The sequence below is a fragment of the Hyla sarda genome, chromosome 6 (genome assembly GCF_029499605.1).
Source record: "Hyla sarda isolate aHylSar1 chromosome 6, aHylSar1.hap1, whole genome shotgun sequence".
NCBI lineage: Eukaryota > Metazoa > Chordata > Amphibia > Anura > Hylidae > Hyla > Hyla sarda.
Window position 1 is genome coordinate 258173018 of NC_079194.1, and position 17170 is coordinate 258190187.

At 42.8% G+C, this 17170-nt stretch overlaps 1 protein-coding gene across 2 annotated transcripts in view; it reads left to right on the top strand.

Annotated features, from left to right (window-relative positions):
* The first annotated feature begins 1879 nt into the window (after window positions 1–1879).
* The window catches only part of SAC3D1 (SAC3 domain containing 1), a 40906-nt gene continuing 25615 nt past the window's right edge, over window positions 1880–17170 (top strand). The window contains exon 1 of one of the 2 annotated variants that reach the window (XM_056527072.1): window positions 1880–1898. The gene's annotated coding sequence lies outside the window, so the exon portion shown is untranslated. Of the gene's footprint in view, window positions 1899–3458; window positions 3475–17170 lie in introns of those variants that run through there. The other variant, XM_056527073.1, reaches the window with a different exon arrangement.

Below are 17170 nucleotides of genomic sequence, written 5' to 3' on the forward strand. Positions count from 1 at the left end.
TGGACACACTAAGGTCTATTTTATCACTATAGAGGGCTGCCCTGTGGACAAGTATTTATAACAATATAGTAACATAGTTCATAAGGTTGAAAAAAGACCAGAGTCCATCAAGTTCAACCTGTAACCCTAATGAGTCCCTACTGAGTTAATCCAGGGGAAGGCAAAAAAAACCTCATACTAGAGGTAAAAATTCCTTCCCGACTCCAAATATGGCATCAGAATAAATCCCTGGATCAACGTTCTGTCCCTATAAATCTAGTATCCATAACCAGCGATGGTATTACTCTCCAAAAATCCATTAGGACCCCTATTAAATAATTTTACAGAGTTCACCATGACCACCTCCTCAGGCAGAGAATTCCACAGTCTCACTGCTCTTACAGTAAAGAACCCCCCGTCTGTGCTGGTGTAGAAACCTTCTTTCCTCTAAACGTAGAGGATGCCCCCTTGTTATCGATACAGTCCTGGGTATAAATAGATCATGGGAGAGATCTCTGTACTGTCCCCTGATATATTTGTACATAGTTATTAGGTCTCCCCTAAGCCTTATAGGGTCATCTGTAACATCGGTTACTAACTTTCCTGATCCTGAATGTATTTGACTGTACTGTTACACAGTTATGTTTATCTGTACCATGGGCCCCATATCACTATATATAGGGGGAGATTTATCAAAACCTGTGCAGAGGAAAAGTTGCCCAGTTGCCCATAGCAACCAATCATATCGCTTCTTTCATTTTTACCAATGCCTCTGCAAAATGAAAAAAGCGATCTGATTGGTTGCTATGGGCAACAGTGCAACTTTTCCTCTTCACAGGTTTTGATAACTGTTACGCCTAGCGCTCCGGGTCCCCGCTCCTCCCCGGAGCGCTCACGGCGTCTCTCTTCCCGCAGCGCCCCGGTCAGTCGCGCTGACCGGGAGCGCTGCACTGTCATGGCCCGTCCCGGTCCCCTGCTGTCATGTGCTGGCGCGCGCGGCTCCGCTCTCTAGGGCGCGCGCGCGCCAGCTCTCTGAGACTTAAAGGGCCAGTGCACCAATGATTGGTGCCTGGCCCAATTAGCTTAATTGGCTCCCACCGGCTCCCAGACTATATCTGATCACTGCCCCTGCACTCCCCTGCCGGATCTTGTTGCCTTAGTGCCTAGAGAAAGCGTTTACTGTGTTTGTCCATACTGTGTACTTGACCTCCTGCTATTGCCATATTGACTACGATCCTTGCTGCCTGCCCCGACCTTCTGCTACGTCCGACCTTGCTCCTGTCTACTTCCTTGTATCGCGCCTATCTTCAGCAGTCAGAGAGGTTGAGTCGTTGCTAGTGGATACGACCTGGTTGCTACTGCCGCTGCAAGACCATCCCGCTTTGCGGCGGGCTCTGGTGAAAACCAGTAGCAGCTTAGAACCGGTCCACTAGCACGGTCCACGCCAATCCCTCTCTGGCACAGAGGATCCACCTCCTGCCAGCCGAATCGTGACAATAACTCTCCCCCTATATGTAAGATGTATATGTATGATGTATATGTATGATGTATATGTATGATGTATATGTAAGATGTATATGTAAGATGTATATGTATGATGTATATGTATGATGTATATGTAAGATGTATATGTAAGATGTATATGTATGATGTATATGTAAGATGTATATGTAAGATGTATATGTAAGATGTATATGTATGATGTATATGTATGATGTTTATGTATGATGTTTATGTAAGATGTATATGTAAGATGTATATGTATGATGTATATGTATGATGTATATGTATGATGTATATGTATGATGTTTTAATAGACTTGCGATACTTTGATACTATTAAGTCTGGTCACAGATTAGTTATCAGTTATTTCAGATAGCACAAATCGGAGACACTTCCTGTTCATCCTTCCTATCCAGGTACTAAGTGTTATTATTTAACGTTCAATGTCAACAGTGTGATAACAATGAGCCTGTACACGTGATGGGATGAAAAGTCTCTTTATCTTTTTTTTTTTTTTTTATTGCATGAGTAATCAATTTATTGTAACAATCCTAGAGTGTTGTCCTATAGATAAAAAAGTGCTGAAATGATGTGAATATTTGTTGACTCTTTATGAGTTTCACAAGGAGGGAGGAAGAAAGGAAGGAAGTTTTAATTGATTTTAATCTGTGACATAGCAGGTGTTAAAGGTAATCTTTCATCAGTGTCACCCAAACTAACCTGTTGTTACAGGCGTGTAGTGCAGGTGAAGCTGATGATAATAATACTTATCTATCCTCAATCTGTGGTCCCGTACATCTGTTATCTTCCTCGTTTGAGAGGCATGCATGGTGCACGGGTGAAGCTCCAGGAGCACACTGATTTCATTGCTGCTGCTGCTTCACTTGGCTCGGAGGATAAGGGCAAAAGGGACCACAGATCGGGGATAGGTAAGTATTATCATCAGTGTGACCCGTACTACACGCCTGTAACAACAGGTTAGTGCAGGTGAAACTCATAACAGATTCCCTTTAACAAAAAATGCAGCTTAGTATATATTAGTCAGAAATAATGGATGGCTTATGCATTTTGGGGCCTTCTGTTTTTCAGGCTCCACCTCAGTTTTAAAATGAAACACCCCCAAAATGCCCCATTTTGTAATATATATAATTCACATGGGATTTATCAAGGAGTGTAATGAGCATGAAAAGAATGGGATATAGTGAGCATGTTGACCCAACACACATTTTATCAAATGTATTAGTATTGGAATATTTGATGAAGAAAAATTGGTATTTTTGTTTTTTTACTTGACATTTTTTCTTAAGCTTTGTCTTTGTTCACCTAAAGGACTTGAAGATGAAATCATTTTATAGCTGCTATAATACAATACATACTTAATACTGTATGGCAGTGTATTATACCCACCAGTATTGCACTGACAGGCAGCCTATTAAAACCTACCTCTAAAGGCATCCATACATGGTATTCTTGGACGCCACTGCTACATTTCTGACTGCCATAAAAACCAAAGTCACCAGGTGTAAGCAGGTGTAGGTTACAGAAGAGCTCCCCCCCCCCTTCCACTGTCAACCACCTAGTTACCACAGTCACTATTAACTGCATCATCTAGTGGGTTGAACACCCAAGGGGATCTGATCTTGGCTGTTGTAGCATTAACCCCTTAAGGACTAGGCGTTTTTCGGTTTTTGCTCTTTCGTTTTTTCCTCCTTACCTTTAAAAAATCATAACTCTTAAAATTTTGCACCTAAAAATCTGTATTATGGCTTATTTTTTGCACCACCAATTCTACTTTGTAATGATATCAGTCATTTTACCCAAAAATCTATGGCGAAACGGGAAAAAAAATCATTGTGCGACAAAATTGAAAAAATACAGCCATTTTGTAACTTTTGGGGGCTTCTGTTTCTACCTAGTACGTTTTTCGTTAAAAATGACACCTTATTTCTTTCTCTAGGTCCATACGGTTAAAATGATACCCTACTTGTATAGGTTTGTATTACTTCAGAAAAAAATTATAACTACATGCAGGAAAATGTATACGTTTAAAATTGTCATCTTCTGACCCCTATAACTTTTTTATTTTTCCGTGTTCAGGGCACTATGAGGGTTAATTTTTTGCGCCGTGATCTGAAGTTTTTGTTGGTACCATTTTTGCATTGATGACTTTTTGATCTCTATAACATTGCATTTACTGATCTTTAACTGTGTTCAATGCATCTCCATAGGGATGCATTGATCAGGGTTTTTGGCGATTGATTGCTCAAGCCTGGATCTCAGGCTTGAAGCATTCAATCTGCGATCGGGCTGCAGGAAGGAAGGTAAGAGACCTTCCTCCTGTAGTACAGCTGTTCAGGATGCCGCGATTTCACCGCGGCGATCCCGTACAGCTCCCTGAGCTAACCGGCACTTTTTACTTTCACTTTTAGCCGCGTGGCTCAAGGGTTAATAGCGCGCGGTACCGCGATCAGTGCAGCGCGCTATTAGAGGCGGGTCCCGGCTTCACTATGACGCCAGGCCCGCCGCGAATATGATGCGGGGTCACTGTGGGACCCCGCGTTATATCACGGGAGCGGGACCAAGGACGTACTCATACGTCCTTGGTCCGGGTACTCCAGTGAAAACCTTTTTTTTTTTTAAATCAACTGGTGCCAGAAAGTAGAACAGATTCGTAAATTACTTCTATTAAAAAATCTTAATCCTTCCTGTACTTATTAGCTGCTGAATACTACAGTGGAAATTATTTTCCGTTTGAAACATAGAGCTGTCTGTTGAAATCATGAGCACATTGCTCTCTGCTGACATCTCTGTCCATTTTAGGAAGTGTCCAGAGTAAAAGGAAATCCCCATAGCAAACATATGCTGTTCTGGACAGTTCCTAATAATTTACAAATCTGTTTAACTTTCTGGCACCAGTTGATAAAAAAAAAAAAAAAAAAGGTTTTCACCGGAGTACCCCTTTAAATAATTGCTTAGATATACTGATAGAATTCCTACTCGCCAAACTAAGTGTTATAAGTATATTTCCCACACAGGAAACTTGTTTCTAGTTCCTCCTCCTAAAATAAAGTCTAGCGAGATGATAAAACTCTGCTATTTGTCTTAATGTCTTACCAAGATCATGTTTAGAAAATAGTCCAGAATAGGGTGGAAGTTTATACATTTCTTCCATGTTTATATCCTTAGATGTATTTGCTCATTCATGGAGTCATGTGATGTAGTTGGTTAGAAGGGGGCGGGGAGTGTATTTAGCATTCCATATTGATATGTCTATGATTAGATATTGCCCATCTTGATATCATACAGTTTCCTCTGGACACAGTGATATTTAACCTTTTTCTTATATGATATCCTAACCTAGTAGCTTTTGTTTTATTGTAACAAGTTACTTACTACTCACATGTATTGTTCTACTATATGTAGTCAATTAACAAGCTTGTAATGTTTACTAATATATCTAATTGATATTCATTTGCATTTATCATTGTGTTTGTTACTCATTTATGTTTATAATCTTATACCCAAAAAATCTGCATACTTTTATAATACCTGTGTATTATTGTATATTACAAAACTACATCCTTAAGCATTAATGTCATCCCGTCATAAAAAGAACTTGTTGATTTCTGAGGAAATAGTCGGACTCAGATGTGAATTGTATTGATTGGCGTTGTTTACAATTCACCAGGTCATAATGTTAATATTTTGAATACGTTTCAATTTTTTTTATTTTTCATAATTAACATTTTTATTACCATAATTTAATAATTCATAATTGAGTTATTACCGCACAACATAACTATGGTCAGGGACAATACATGTCCTTTACGGCTCACTGGGTGAATGTGGTTCCTGCACAGCCACAACACCAACTTGGACAGGTCACGCTGCTTCCCCCTCCGTTCTCTCAGACCGTTGGTCCTGTGACAGTGTGCGACTCCGCCTCCTCATCCTGCACCGTGTCCTCAGCCTCCACTGCCCAGACAAATCTCAGTGCCCCTTCAGCATACCATGTGTGTAGGGCACGGCGGTGTCATGCTGTTCTTCCCATGGTTTGCCTTGGCGAACGGAGTCATACAGGGGAGGAACTGCTAAAAGTCATTGGTAAAGAAATAGGGGGAATGGCTTACTCCATGAAAACTGGAAATGGGGTGACTGACAACGGGAAGAACATCTTGTCTGCGCTGCGACTGGGAAGGCTGAGCCATGTGCCCTGCATGGCACACGTGTTCAATCTGGTTGTCAAGCAGTTCCTGAAGTGTTCCCCCCATTTGCAAGACATCCTAACAATGGGAAGGAAACTTTGCATGCACTTAAGCCACTTGTACACCGAAAAGCACACCCTCCTTGAGCTGCAGCGTCAGAACGGTATTCCCCAACATAGTCTGATTTGTGACGTTGCCACACGTTGGAATTCCACCCTCCATATGTTAGACCGACTGTACGAACAGAGAAAAGCAATCACCGATTTCTTGATAATCCAAGCGGATAGGTGTACTCCCCTGTGTAACTTCAATGTGAACCAGTGGCAGCTCATATGTGACACCTGCCGTTTGCTCAGGCCCTTTGAGGAAGCCACATTATTAGTAAGTCGACAAGATTACGGGATGAATGACGTAATTCCACTGCTTCATTTCTTACAAGACATGTTGGAAACGATAGCTGGTCAGGGCTCTGGAGGCGTGGCACCTACATCTCACGGCCACATGAGCCCTGTGGGAGTTGAACTGAAGGAGGGGGAGGGGCAAAGTGGAGCACAGTTTAGGTTTCGCCAAATTGGTGGTTTTTCTAGTAATATGACAGGGGAGGAGGAGCAGGAGCAGCCAGAGGAACTAGAGGGTTATGAAGAAAGAAAGACAGAGGACCCAGACACAACATGGCAGTATGCATTGGAGATGGAGGCAGGGAGTCCCTCCGAGTCACTTGCACTAATGGCACGATGCATGCTCACTTGCTTGCGTAGTGACAGCCGAATTGTTGCCATTCGGCAGCGGGATGACTTCTGGCTCTCCACCTTATTGGATCCTCGCTATGCCACAAAATAGGGGCCTTTTTTACACTCACTTAGAGGGAGGACAAACTGACCTACTACAGAGGCATCCTATGTAGTCAGTTGGCCGATGCCTATTGGTGCCATTGTCCATCCTCTCGCAGGTCTGAATCGAGGGCCCCCTGTGCTCACCTTCCACTGCTGTGGCTGCTTGGGAGGGGAGGGGTGGCAGGAGCAGTACCAGCTCCATCAGCAGCAGCCTGAGTCTACAGTCGCTGATGAGTACCTTTTTTCACTCGCATAGTGAAGCAACTCATCAGCAGCAGGTAGACCTGGAGCAGGACCTGAACCAGCAGGTGGTGGCATACCTTGACATGCCCGTGCCAACACACCTTGAATATCCGCTGGACTTCTGGGCAGCCAAACTTGATTTGTGGCCGCAACTAGCAGAGTTTGCCCTGGAAAAGCTGTCCTGCCCGGCCAGTAGTGTGCCATCAGAGCGGGTGTTTAGTGTGGCAGAGAACTCGCCTGTCCACAAAAAATGTGGCTGACCTTTGTGAAGATGAATCAGGCATGGATCAGCCAGGATTTCTACCTACCAATGCCTGATGCATCAAAGTGCAGGGTGGGCCATTTATATGGATATACCTTAATAAAATTTGACGTGATGGACGTATGTCTTTTTTCAACCGTACTAACTATGTAACTATGTAAAATGGGAATGGTTGGTGATATTAACTTCCTGTTTGTGGCACATTAGTATATGTGAGGGGGGGAACTTTTCAAGATGGGTGGTGACCATGGCAGCCATTTTAAAGTTGGCCATTTTGAATCCAACTTTTGTTTTTTCAATAGGAAGAGGGTCATGTGACACATCACACTTATTGGGAATTTCACAAGAAAAACAATGATGTGCTTGGTTTTAACGTAACTTTATTCTTTCATGAGTTATTTACAAGTTTCTGACCACTTATAAAATGTGTTCAATGTGCTGCCCATTGTGTTGGATTGTCAATGCAACCCTCTTCTCCCACTCTTCACACACTGATAGCAACACAGCAGGAGAAATGCTAGTGCAGGCTTCGATTATCCATACTTTAAGGTTCTGCAGAATGGGCAAAACAAAAATTGGAACAGGACCCTCAGTTTACGCAGAAGATTTTGTTCAGTGATGAGGCACACTTCTATGTGAAAGGTGAAGTTAACAAACAAAACCACCGCTATTGGTCTGATACTAACCCACATTGGATAGATCCCTCCAAGACTGTTGGAACACAAACATTTATGGTATCATGTGGTATATGGGGTACAAAGATAGTGGGGCCATTCTTCATCAATGGAAACCTCAAGGCCACTGGATATGCGAAATTGCTACATGATGATGTGTTTCCCTCTTTATGCACTGAAGCTGGCACGTTCCCTGAGTTTTTCCAGCAAGATGGTGCACCACCACATTATTGGTGTCAGGTCCGAGCATTGCTAGATGAACAGTTTCCTGGAAAGTGGATTGGTCGTCGTGGGCCAGTTGAATGGCCCCAAGGTCTCCTGATCTGACCCGCTTAGACTTTTATTATCTTTGGGGTCATCTGAAGGCAATTGTCTATGCTGTGAAGATACGAGATGTGCAGCACCTGAAACTACGGATACTGGAAACCTGTGCTAGCATTTCTCCGGCGGTGTTGCTATCAGTGTGTGAAGAGTGGGAGAAGAGGGTTGTATTGACAATCCAACACAATGGGAAGCACATTGAACACATTTTATAAGTGATCAGAAACTTGTAAATTACTCATGAAAGAATAAAGTTACGTTAAAACCAAGCACATCATTGTTTTTCTTGTTAAATTCCCAATAAGTTTGTTGTGTCACATGACCCTCTTCCTATTGAAAAAACAAAAGTTGGATTAAAAATGGCCGACTTCAAAATGGCCGCCATGGTCACCACCCATCTTGAAATGTTTCCCCACTCACATATACTAATGTGCCACAAACAGGAAGTTAATATCACCAACCATTCCCATTTTATTAAGGTATATCCATTTAAATGGCCCACCCTGTAGATTGACCATGGTGCCACACCAACACTACACAAATATGGATAGTGCCAAACAGATTTAAGGCACTGCTCCCCAGTTACAAACACTCCTCCGCATCAGACCTTTTTTCACCCACCTTCATCACCGCGTACTGGTATTGCCACCTACAACACCACTCTATCTCCGGGTCACTTTCACGACTCCTGATGCTGCTGCTGCCACATCCAGGCTGAGCCATTCAGCCACTATATGGTCTCTTCATGCTTCACCACCTCCAGGCTGTGCCATTCAGACACTATACGGTCTCCTCATGCTTCAGCCACCTCCAGGCTGTGCCATTCAGACACTATATCGTCTCCTCATGCTTCAGCCACCTCCAGGCTGTGCCATTCAGACACTATAAGGTCTCCTCATGCTGCCACAAACTCCAGGCTGTGCCAATCATCCACTATATGTTCTACTCATACTGCCGCCAACTCCACGCTGTGCCATTCAGCCACTATATGGTCTCCTCATGCTGTCCACAAACTCCAGGCGGTCATTCAGCCACTATATGGTCTCCTCACACTGATGCCGCCGCCATGTGACTCCTTGTTAGATTCGGTCCTTTGTAACCACACGCCGGGGCCCGGGACATTAAAACTTGGGAGTGTAATCTTCAATTTCAAAATTTATCTTTTAACGCCTTAAGGACCAGGGGGTTTTCCGTTTTTGCACTTTCGTTTTTTCCTCCTTACCTTTAAAAAATCATAACCCTTTCAATTTAGCACCTAAAAATCCATATGGTGGCTTATTTTTTGCGCCACTTTTCTACTTTGTAATAACATCAGTCATTTTACCCAAAAATCTACGGCGAAACGGGAAAAAAAATCATTGTGAGACAAAATTGGAAAAAAACGCCATTTTGCAATTTTGGGGGCTTCTGTTTCTACGCAGTAAATTTTTCAGTAAAAATGACACATTCTCTTTATTCTGTAGGTCCATACGATTAAATTGATATCCCACTTATATCCATTTAATTTTGTTGTACTTCTGAAAAAAATCATAACCACATGCAGCAAAATGTATACGTTTAAAATTGTCATCTTCTGACCCCTATAACTTTTTTATTTTACTGCGTATGGGTCGGTATGAGGGCTCATTTTTTGCGCCGTGATCTGAAGTTTTGATCGGTACTCTTTTTGTATTGATCGGACTTGATCCCTTTTTTACCATTTTTTCATGATATAAAAAGTGACCAAAAATACACTATTTTGGACTTTGGAATTTTTTTTGCGCGTACGCCATTGAACGTGCGGTTTAATTAACAATATATTTTTATAATTCGGACATTTCCGCACGCGGCGATACCATATATATTTATTTTTATTTACACTGTTTTTTTTTTTAAATGGGAAAACTTTTAATATGGGAGGTGTTAAATGATCTTTATTCACTTTTTTTTCACTTTTTTTTTTTGCAATGTTATAGCTCCCATAGGGACACACACTGATCTTTTACATTGATCACTGGTTTCTCATAGGAAACCAGTGATCGATGATTCTGCCGCTTGACTGCTCATGCCTGGTTCTCAGGCACTGAGCAGTCATTCGGCGATCGAACACCAGGAGGCAAGGTAGGAGACCCTCCTCGTGTCTAACAGCTGTTCGGGACGCCGCAATTTCGCCGCGGCGATCCCGAACAGCTCCCTGAGCTAGCCGGCATGGTTTTACTTTCACTTTAGACGCAGCCTTCAACTTTGAACGCCGCGTCTAAAGGGTTAATAGCGTGCAGCACTGCCGCGCGCTTTAAGCCACGGGTCCCGGCCGTTGTTAGAGGCCGGGCCCGACCGCGTTATAGGAAGGGAAAGGACTCAGGACGTACCTGTACATCCTTGGTCCTTAAGGGGTTAATCTTAGGGATTGTGAAGCTCTATTTTCTACTCATGATGCCACCAGCTCCAGGCTGTGCCATTCAGCCACTATATGGTTTACTGATGCTGCTGGACCTGGGAAATTACCTAAAAATATTTTTAGGCATAGCACTAGCTACCATAAATCTTCTATTTCAATTTTAAAATTAATCTTTTAATCTTAGGGATTGTGACGCCCTATTGTTTACTCATGCTGCCGCCAGCTCCAGGCTGTGTCATTGTGCCACCATATGGTCTCCTTATGCTGTTGGCACCTTAAATTAAACTTTTAAACTTTTTATATAAAATCTTCAATTTAAAATTCCAAAAATATCTTTAATCTTCTCTATTGTGAGGCCCTATGGTCTTGTCAGGCTGTTGCCACCTCCAGACTGGGTCATTCTGCCACTATATGGTCTCCTCGTACTGCCGCCAATTCCAGGCTGTGTCATTCTGCCAGATTATGGTCTCCTCATACTGCTGCCACCTCTAGGCTCTGTCATTGTGCCGCCATGTGGCTCCTTGTTTGATGAGTTTTAGGACAAGGCAAAGTGCTCTATACACCTATTGAGTCTCTCCTTAGGCCAGAAATAGCCATTTTTAATAGCAATCCGCCACAAATAAATTCGGTCCGAAACAAATTTTTTAGCAAATTGCAACTAATCGGCCAAATCTAATTTTTCAAAAGTTCGCTCATCTCTAGATACAGTAGTGATGGAAAAAATTGTATTTAATGAAATGTATCTTTTTTATAACTACATTTTTTATTTATGTGTGTGGGCAGGGCACTAAAAATGTAGCCGACAATAGTAAAAATTTAGTGTGTTTGTGTTTTTTTTTAGGTAGTACTACTACTCCCAGCATGGAACACACTGTTCCATGATGGGAGTAGTAGTACCTGTACTAATTGACAGATTGCCCTGGGTCTGTTGCGATCCTTCCGTATAATTTATAGATTCGGCCGGCCGCTCTTCTGTGGTCCCCTGCACAGCCGTATATGCACACCTATTCATATTTCCCACAGATGGTCCCAGCCAATCACAACTCTATGTGGGAAATATGAATAGGTATATATATATATATGTCAGTGCAGGGGACCATAGAAGAGCAGTCGGCCCCATCTATACATTATACAGGAATCAGGAGTGACATCCGCTTTGATCTTTCCTTAACTGCAGGTACTACTGCTGCTAACATTGAGCACACTTTAACCCCTTAAGGACGCAGCCCATTTGGGCCTTAAGGACACAGAAAATTTTATTTTTACGTTTTCATTTTTTCCTCCTCGCCTTCAAAAAATCATAACTATTTTATATTTTCATCCACAGACTAGTATCAGGGCTTGTTTTTTGTGCGACCAGTTGTCCGTTGTAATGCCATCACTCTCTTTACCATAAAATGTATGGCACAACCAAAAAAATACTATTTGTGTGGGGAAATTAAAAAGAAAACCGCAATTTTGCTAATTTTGGAAGGTTTTGTTTTCACACCGTACAATTTACAGTAAAAGTGACATGTGTTCTTTATTCTTTGGGTCAATACGATTAAACTGATACCCATGATAACATACTTTTCTATTACTGTTGCGCTTAAAAAAATCACAAACTTTTTAGCCAAATTAGTACGTTTAAGATCCCCCTATTTTGAAGACCTATAACTTTTTCATTTTTCCGTATAAGTGGTGGTATGAGGGCTCATTTTTTGTGCCGTGATCTGTACTTTTTATTGATATCATATTTGCTTATATAAAACTTTTAATACATTTTTATAAATTTTTTTTGGAATAAAATTTTATAAAAAAGCAGCTATTTTGGACTTTTTTTTTTTTACGTTCACGCCGTTCACCGTACGGTATCATTAACATTTTAATATTTCAGATATTTACGCACGCGGTGATACCAAATATGTATAAAAAATATTTTTTTAACACTTTTTGGGGGTGAAATAGGGAATATGGGGCAATTTACGTTTTTATTGGGGGAGGGGGTTTTTCACATTTTTTTTACTTTATTTTTTTTCTTTTATTTTTACACTCTAATAGTCCACTTTAATAGTCGATTGCTAATCCTGTTCAGTGCCATGCATAGGACATGAAATAAAAAGGATGGAAAAGCACTCCACTGTGAAGGACAATAAGTAAAAGGAGGTGAGCCCATAACAATGGAGAGAGTCACCGGATGGTGTTGTGCTATAGAGGCACAACACTCTAGCATGCTCGTAATCCTTTCGGAAGGTTGTGATGGAAACTCCGCCTGGGCATCCACCTAGGACTGCAGCTTATACCGCCCTCAGCTAGGCATAGGGAACGTGAAATGAAGATTGTGCACTTTTCTGGTGCACAGGTGATATTTCAGGGATATTTCAGCGCTGTCCACAACCAGGGTAAGTAGTTAAAAGTATTGTTTTTTACATGTATGGAACTGTATACATATGCGGTTCCCATTGACGTACATGTTAAAAAAAAATGTATGTGGTTGCAGTACTGTTTTTAAACTGGAGTCAAAACCGTGGTTGACCACGTTTTTGTCTCCGGTTTAAAAACCGTACTGCAACCGCATACGTTTTTTTTAACATGGACGTCAATGGGAAATGCACATGTATACAGTTCCATACGGGAAACCGTATACGGTTTTTACTTTGCACATGCGCATTTGCATCCTAAAGTCCCCACCCAAGACCCCTCCCATTAAAAATAGACCAAATTATCAAGAACTTATGTTTTTTTTTATAAAAACGGACGGAACTGTATGCACTTTTAAAAACAGTATATGATTTAAAAACGCATATGGTTTACTTTTTCCCATACTGTTCAGTTTTTTTGCCATAATTTTCTTTCGAAAAACGGATTGAAAACAGTATGGCAAAAACGTGATGTAAACCCAGCCTTAGGCTGGGTTCACATCACGTTTTTGCCATACTGTTTTCAATCCGTTTTTCGAAAGAAAATTATGGCAAAAAAACTGATGGAACAGGTTCCAGTACGGTTTTTAAACCGGCGACAAAACCGTGGTCAATTACGGTTTTGAGTATGGGAGAAAACTGTATTGCAAGCAAACCGTATGCAACCAGAGGCATCCGGGTGCATACGGTTTTCAATTATTTGTCTACGTTTACGGTTTTTTTTTTAAGCAGGTGCCCTGGGAGGGGTCCTGGTGGAAACTTTCCCTGTTTGTGCAGTGGCCTTTTGGCCTGTTTTAAAGGGGTACTCCGCCCCTAGACATCTTATCCCCTATCCAAAGGATAGGGGATAAGATGTCAGATCGCCGGGGTCCCTCTGCTGGGGACCATGGGGATCGCTGCTGCAGCACCCCGCTATCATTACTGCGCAGAGCGAGATCGCTCTGCACTTAATGACGGGCAATACAGGGTCCAGAGCATCGTTACGTCACGGCTCTGCCCCTCGTGACATCACGGCCCGACTGCCGTCAATACAAGTCTATGGGAGGGGGCGTGGCTATTGTCACGCCCCCTGCCATAGACTTACATTAAGGGGACGGGCGGTGATGTCATGAGGGGCGGAGCCATGATGTCACGCTGCTCCGGCCCCTGTATCGCCCGTCATTACGCACAGAGTGAACTCGCTCTGTGCAGTAATGATGGCGGGGTGCCGCAGCAGGGATCCCTGGGTCCCCAGCAGCGGGACAGCGGCGATCTAACATCTTATCCCCTATCCTTTGGATAGGGGATAAGATGCCAGGGGCGGAGTACCCCTTTAAGTGATTTTAAGTGTCTCTGTCTGAATTTTGTACATGGAATGTTTAATAAACTTTGATATACATACTTTTTGGGTGGGAGCTGGATTGTGTATCTTCTTTTCTGTTTGGTTTAGTGTTTATGTATTGATGCACACAGTAGCACCCCTGTTATAGACTTAGTAGGATTATAATGCTGAGCCCACTTGCTTTAGTATTTAGGTGTCAGCAGGTGTCACTCCTGACACTCAATGTGATCGTCCTATCTATTGCAGAGATGCGGAGCGGCTCTCTACAGTGCTCGCATCTCTGCACTATACTCTGGCCAGTGATGTGAATAGAACATCACTCCTTTATATTTCCCTCTGAGAGCGATGATTGTCTGCAACCATCCAGCCAATCCCCTCTCTGGGCGAAAAATATGAATGAATGAATTTCTATTCACATCACTGGCCGGCCGTAGTATAGTGCAGAGATGCGAGCGCTGTATAGAGCCGCTCAGCATCTCTGCTATATTATACATGACTGCATCGGGTGTCAGGAGTGACACCCAGGGCGATATGTCTATTAGTACAGGTACTACTACTCCCATCATGGAACAGTATGTTCCATGCTGGGAGTAGTAGCACTACCTAAAAAATAAAAAATAAATTGAGGAAAAAAAAAAAAAGGAAACACACACACTTTATTAAAAATTTATTAAAATTTCGTAATAAAAAATCAAAATTTTTCCCATCCCTACTGCATTTTTTTTTTTTGGTACCCAACAAATTTTTTTAAAAACGCCAAAGGGGCCAAAAAATTCGATTTCCACTCAAATGCAAAAACACCAGAAAAAAACGTCAGACGCAGGAAACTGCACTGGTGTTTTTACTGGCGTTTTTTTCTGTGAAAAAAAAATGCAGGGAAAAAAAAAAAAAAGTGAAATCCTAGCCTTATGAGTCTAAGGAGCCATACATAGTGCTACAATATGATTATTTTTGTGCAACTGAAACAGGTGGGCTGAAAAAAGCTAATGATACATTTACCCTTTAGGCTAGGGTTAGACTACGTAATTCCGCTTGCAAATTCCGGAGTTCCATTGCTGTCAATAGGATTCCGCTGCACTGTGCATACTACAGAATTTAAGCGGTGGAGCTTCCACCACTAAAATTGCTCATTCTTTCGGACTACAGTGTGAAATACATTGTGGTCTATGGGGACCAGCAATGTCCGCGCACTTCTAGCACTGGCTGATTCAGTCGGCACCGACCACCCTTTGAATCTTCAACGCGGCAGTGATTGGAACGAGATGCCTCACTGCCATCTGGTCTTCCCCAATCTTCTTTTGGGCGCAGACCTTTTTTCTGCTAACATTGTGGCTGGACCCTCTTAGCTATTAAAGAGCGTCCGGCCACTGTTAGCGAATGGCCCATCCCACTGCTGATCAGTGCAGTCCCTAATAAGCATTTTATTCAGGGTGCAGGCAAGGTGCTTTTTAGGGGATTATTGCGTCCCCCCTCCAGAAGTAAAAACAAAGGCATACGCTATGATGATCTCAGACACTAAACATGTCAGTGAGGACGAGGAAGACCCCACTTTTCTGTTGTCTTCCTCACCATCTAGCGATGATGAGCCCCCTAGCAGGCGGCGGTGCCGCTGCCGTGCGAGGCCTCAAACCGCCCCATGCAAGTGACCCAGTGCCCCATACTGGCCTGAGCAACCCTAGTGCCTGTACTAGTTATTCCAATGGTGCCTGTATTCAGTTATTCTAATGGTGGAGCAGACAAACCTGTACGCCCAACAGTTTGTCGCCCATCACTCAGAATCCCTTTTGGCTAGGCCCAATGGAAGGACCCCCATCAGTGCAGCCGACATGAGGACGTGCGCCTCGTGCTGCACATGGGCTAAGTCAAGAAACCCAGTGTCAGGCAATACTGGAGTGGGGACATCCTCTACCAGACCCCACTCTACAGTATGAACATGACACAGGGACATTTTGAGGCCATATGGAAATGCTTGCATTACGCTGATAATGCAGCATGTCTCCTGCTGGATAAGGGTTACCACCTTTAAGTGGATAACTTTTATACCAGTATCCCCCTTTTCAAATCCTTCGTCCCAAGATCCACGGTCGTTTGTCGTACAGTGCAGAAAAAGAGGCCTCCTGATTTATCCCCTCCAGACACCTATTACCAGAGGTGAGACCAGGGCCCTTACCAGTTCTTATGTTGACCACAATTCATGGTAATGGCAGGACCCCTGTCCCTGTGCTAGGGACCACGACATCGGTCTTCAAACCTGATTGTATTCTGGACTACAAGTGGTATATGGGAGGAGTTGACCTCTCTGATCAAGTCCTCAAGCCATATAACGCCATGCGGAAAACCCGTGCATGGTACAAAAAAGTTGCGGTCTACATAATCCAGGCTGCCATGTGCAACTCTTTTGTACTGTCCCAGTATGCTTGCAACACAGGGACATACCTTCAGTTTCAAGAGGAAGTCCTCAAAGCCCTGATCTTTGGCAACCGGGTCGTGGTCGGGAGTACTTCTGGAACTGTAAATGCCCAGAACGTTCTGGCCAACACTTTCCAGGTGAGGTCCCACACACTGGAAAAGAGGGACCGGAAAAATGCAGTGTGTCGCAGAAGGGGGATAAGTAAGGACACCACTCAGTGTGACACATGCCCTGATCATCTGGGCCTCTGCAATAACAATTGCTTTAGGGAGTACACTTTCATGGAGTACTAAACTTATATTCCTCTTACCCTATTTTAATTTCCCAGTCCAGGGTACATTGTCTTCCAAATTTTAAACCCTAAAAACCCCTTCACATAATACCCCTGATAACACCTTTTGGGGTATTTTTTCCAAAAATGAGTCATGGTTCACTGAGTCAATTGCACCGGGGGTTTTTAAGTTGCCTCAACAGTTTAGCATTAAACATTCTTAAAATGATGAAGCAGAGCAGAGGGTTTGGGTCGGGCATAATTTTTACTTTTGGCTATGCTCTGGGTAATCATTCTGGGTAACTCATTGGCATATCAGTAGAAAAACTGCAATTTGCATTTTTCCCAAATTACACGTCATCCATTCCTGGA